The 5,446-nt window shown below is 47.3% G+C and overlaps 1 non-coding gene across 1 annotated transcript; it reads right to left on the bottom strand.

Moving 5' to 3' along the window:
• Positions 1-4,792: 4,792 nt before the first annotated feature.
• Trnas-uga lies at positions 4,793-4,867 on the bottom strand. The gene has a single exon. It is a non-coding gene; the product is annotated as a tRNA-Ser (tRNA).
• Between the last annotated feature and the right edge of the window lie 579 nt (positions 4,868-5,446).

Here is a 5,446-nt window from a genome sequence, read left to right as displayed (position 1 = left end):
TCTGGTGTTCCTGATTTACATAAATGGTCTAGGTGATAATCTGAGCAGTCCCCTTAGATTGTTTGCATATGACGCTGTGATTTACCGCCTAGTAAAATCATCAGACGATCAATTCCAATTGCAAAATGATCTAGAGAGAATTTCTGTATGGTGCGAAAAGTGGCAATTGGCACTAAACAAAGAAAAGTGCAACGTCATCCACATGGGTACAAGAAGAAATCCGATAAATTTTGGGTATACGACAAATCGCACAAATCTAAGGGCTGTCAGTTCGACTAAATACCTAGGCATTAGAATTACGAGCAACTTAAATTGGAAAGACCACATAGATAATATTGTGGGGAAGACGAAACAAAGACTGCGCTTTGTTGGCAGAACACTTAGAAATGCGACAAACCCACTAAAGAACAGCCTACATTACACTTGTCCGTCCTCTGCTGGAATATTGCTGCGCGGTGTGGGATCCTTACCAGATAGGATTGACGGAGGACATCGAAAAAGTGCAAAGAAGGGCAGCTCGTTTCGTGTAATCGCGCAATAGGGGTGAGAGTGTCAGTGATATGATACGCGAGTTCGGGTGGCAGTCACTGAAACAAAGGCGGTTTTCTTTGCGGCGAAATATATTTACGAAATTTCAATCACCAACTTTCTCCTCCGAATGCCAAAATATTTTTATTGACACCACCTACGTAGGGAGAAATGAGCATCATAATAAAATAAGAGAAATCAGAGCTCGAACGGAAAGATTTAGATGTTCATTTTTCCCACGCGCCATTCGAGAGTGGAATGGTAGAGAAGTAGTATCAAAATGGTTCGATGAACCCTCTGTCAAGCACTTAAGTGTGAATTGCATAGTAACCATGTAGATGTAGATGTAACTGTAAAAATGTCACCCGATCCACACTCCATGGGATTCATATGACAGATTCACCATGATGCCCTCAGTACCTAGCTCTGGACAACGATGAACACCGTCTCATATGCGGCCCCTCGGCAGAACTGTGTCGTTTGATGACACAAATGATGCTTTCTTCCTTCGAATCGGACAACACAACCTTGGTCTGTGGATCGTATTCTTCCCGGACGGGACGTACCACCCACGCATTAAAACGAATTCAGTGACGTGGCTTCGAAGCCAGGCAGTTCTGCGTTTGTTCAGAGATTCCCCAGAGAATGTGATGAACTTTTGGACATTTTTACAGGAAAGATATCTGAAGATTGTGAGCAGTATTTCTCTAACATCCTGTGCAATCCGTTTCAAGGCACCCTTCCCAGGTAACTGGAACGTCCAGGGTAGGAGAAGTTAACTTACCGATGCGATGAAAGAACGAAGGCAAGATAAGAATCGGCGATACCATACGAATACGAGAAGACGTACCCGGATGAAAGGGCAACAGGGGGATTGAAAATCAAATTGTCTACTATGTTGCGTGTTTCTTTCTTTATGTTATGCGATAATAGAGTTAAGTTTATACAGCTTTCAAGCAATATAGAAATATTATTTGTGATATGACAGTGAAGCGTTTGTCACTGAAATTTAACATTAATAACTATTATTTGCGTAACAGGATTTGATTTAACATATGAATGATATTCATTATAATCTGAAAAAAAGGTTAGGGAAGTATTTTTTCATATAATTATATTGTGTTTAAAATTTCTTATGTTTGTTTAATTTTTCAAAGTATACTACTTTATTACAATGTTAGTTTTATGTCAGCCTGGTTTATTGTTATATTATTAAGCTTTATATAAAAAATTGTTAATCTCCTTCAGCAAACTGCAACAAAAAGGCAGTTTTATTATTTTATTTTGTTCCTGTTTAAATTTTGACGTAATAAGAAAAAGGGAGTGACAACGTCTTGTGCAAGGAGGCAGCTAAAAAAAACTAACGAAACCGTCCTAGAGTAGTGGAGCGACTGGGTTCTTCGAGTCCCGGTCTGGCACAAATTTTCAACTCTCACTGTTGGACTGCCCCAGTGCCCTGTATGGCTGGCAGTCATAATTTCCTTCCTATGTCTTCCCCACCCCGTTTCCTTTCCTTTTAGTTCCATTCCTTTCGCCCGTATTAATCATTTTATGTCCCAGCTGCTTCTTCGCAAGTGTTCCACCCTTTGTGTGTGAAATTGCTTCTCTACTCGACCATTCCTTCCAGGTGTTTAAAATGTTTTGGCAGCTGAGTCCTACTGTCTGAGTAATACCACATATTTATTGCCTGTGAAGATGACTATCTGCAATGAAAACAGAGAAGCACGTCTTGTAATACACTCACCAATTACGACATGACTGCATTCGACAGCGTCAGAACCGAGCACAGCAGACAGCGTCGTCTTTAATCGTAAGTGTGGAAGTAACAAGTGGTTGGTGGAAACCGGCTGTGTTCTGGCAAGACTGGAGGTAATTGTGCCGGTACTGGGGACGAGGAAACAGGCCGCACAGCCGAGATAACAAACAGCAGCCCCGTCTAAGACATCCGGCCGACGCAGAATCCAGCCGTCACACTCTCGCTGATGGGGGGCACAGTAATTTGAATAATTGGCTGGCCGAGTCTCGTTAATTAGTTACGTGTCTGGAGCTGAGAGTCAAGTGCGGCCGCGCTAATTGCGTGCCTCGTAATTACAGCGTGCCGGGTATCGTCGCTATCAGCTGCCGGGCCGCGCCGAGGGCCGGCTCGTGTGGATGCCTCCCAAGGTGGAGAGGCGCTCTAGGGCCGAACGCGCCAGATTATGTCAGTGCGCGGCGGGTCGATCAGCGCGCTGAGGGCCGCAGCGCGCATTGTCGCTGCCGCCGAGCACGTGCCGAGTGTTTGGTAGCGGCAAACAGCACAGGGGCACTTCACGTTAACTAAGTGCCCACTGTCAAACCATTTGGCGAGCTGAGGTTTGAGTGGTGGGGACAAACTAAGCGTACGGCTACACACTGAGGTGACAGAAGTCATGGTATTGTCATATGCACATGTACAGGGGGTTACAAAAAGGTACGGCCAAACTTTCAGGAAACATTCCTCACACACAAATAAAGAAAATATGTTATGTGGACATGTGTCCAGAAACGCTTAATTTCCATGTTAGAGCTCATTTTAGTTTCATCAGTATGTACTGTACTTCCTCGATTCACCGCCAGTTGGCCCAATTGAAGGAAGGTAATGTTGACTTCGGTGCTTGTGTTGACATGCGACTCATTACTGTACAGTACTAGCACCAAGCACATCAGTACGTAGGTTAGTGTTCACCACGAACGTGGTTTTGCAGCCAGTGCAATGAAACTTCCTGGCAGATTAAAACTGTGTGCCCGACCGAGACTCGAACTCGGGACCTTTGCCTTTCGCGGGCAAGTGCTCTACCAACTGAGCTACCGAAGCACGACTCACGCCCGGTACTCACAGCTTTACTTCTGCCAGTACCTCGTCTCCTACCTTCCAAACTTTACAGAAGCTCTCCTGCGAACCTTGCAGAACTAGCACTCCTGAAAGAAAGGATATTGCGGAGACATGGCTTAGCCACAGCCTGGGGGATGTTTCCAGAATGAGATTTTCACTCTGCAGCGGAGTGTGCGCTGATATGAAACTTCCTGGCAGATTAAAACTGTGTGCCCGACCGAGACTCGAACTCGGGACCTTTGCCTTTCGCGGGCAAGTGCTCTACCAACTGAGCTACCGAAGCACGACTCACGCCCGGTACTCACAGCTTTACTTCTGCCAGTACCTCGTCTCCTACCTTCCAAACTTTACAGAAGCTCTCCTGCGAACCTTGCAGAACTAGCACTCCTGAAAGAAAGGATATTGCGGAGACATGGCTTAGCCACAGCCTGGGGGATGTTTCCAGAATGAGATTTTCACTCTGCAGCGGAGTGTGCGCTGATATGAAACTTCCTGGCAGATTAAAACTGTGTGCCCGACCGAGACTCGAACTCGGGACCTTTGCCTTTCGCGGGCAAGTGCTCTACCAACTGAGCTACCGAAGCACGACTCACGCCCGGTACTCACAGCTTTACTTCTGCCAGTACCTCGTCTCCTACCTTCCAAACTTTACAGAAGCTCTCCTGCGAACCTTGCAGAACTAGCACTCCTGAAAGAAAGGATATTGCGGAGACATGGCTTAGCCACAGCCTGGGGGATGTTTCCAGAATGAGATTTTCACTCTGCAGCGGAGTGTGCGCGGATATGAAACTTCCTGGCAGATTAAAACTGTGTGCCCGACCGAGACTCGAACTCGGGACCTTTGCCTTTCGCGGGCAAGTGCTCTACCAACTGAGCTACCGAAGCACGACTCACGCGCGGTACTCACAGCTTTACTTCTGCCAGTACCTCGTCTCCTACCTTCCAAACTTTACAGAAGCTCTCCTGCGAACCTTGCAGAACTAGCACTCCTGAAAGAAAGGATATTGCGGAGACATGGCTTAGCCACAGCCTGGGGGATGTTTCCAGAATGAGATTTTCACTCTGCAGCGGAGTGTGCGCTGATATGAAACTTCCTGGCAGATTAAAACTGTGTGCCCGACCGAGACTCGAACTCGGGACCTTTGCCTTTCGCGGGCAAGTGCTCTACCAACTGAGCTACCGAAGCACGACTCACGCCCAGTACTCACAGCTTTACTTCTGCCAGTACCTCGTCTCCTACCTTCCAAACTTTACAGAAGCTCTCCTGCGAACCTTGCAGAACTAGCACTCCTGAAAGAAAGGATATTGCGGAGACATGGCTTAGCCACAGCCTGGGGGATGTTTCCAGAACGAGATTTTCACTCTGCAGCGGAGTGTGCGCTGATATGAAACTTCCTGGCAGATTAAAACTGTGTGCCCGACCGAGACTCGAACTCGGGACCTTTGCCTTTCACGGGCAAGTGCTCTACCAACTGAGCTACCGAAGCACGACTCACGCCCGGTACTCACAGCTTTACTTCTGCCAGTACCTCGTCTCCTACCTTCCAAACTTTACAGAAGCTCTCCTGCGAACCTTGCAGAACTAGCACTCCTGAAAGAAAGGATATTGCGGAGACATGGCTTAGCCACAGCCTGGGGGATGTTTCCAGAATGAGATTTTCACTCTGCAGCGGAGTGTGCGCTGATATGAAACTTCCTGGCAGATTAAAACTGTGTGCCCGACCGAGACTCGAACTCGGGACCTTTGCCTTTCGCCGGCAAGTGCTCTACCAACTGAGCTACCGAAGCACGACTCACGCCCGGTACTCACAGCTTTACTTCTACCAGTACCTCGTCTCCTACCTTCCAAACTTTACAGAAGCTCTCCTGCGAACCTTGCAGAACTAGCACTCCTGAAAGAAAGGATATTGCGGAGACATGGCTTAGCCACAGCCTGGGGGATGTTTCCAGAATGAGATTTTCACTCTGCAGCGGAGTGTGCGCTGATATGAAACTTCCTGGCAGATTAAAACTGTGTGCCCGACCGAGACTCGAACTCGGGACCTTTGCCTTTCGCGGGCAAGTGCT

The sequence above is a fragment of the Schistocerca americana genome, chromosome 3 (assembly GCF_021461395.2).
Source record: "Schistocerca americana isolate TAMUIC-IGC-003095 chromosome 3, iqSchAmer2.1, whole genome shotgun sequence".
NCBI classification, from domain to species: Eukaryota; Metazoa; Arthropoda; class Insecta; order Orthoptera; family Acrididae; genus Schistocerca; species Schistocerca americana.
Note: the sequence above shows the minus strand (reverse complement) of the source record. Positions and strands in the feature narration are given on the sequence as shown.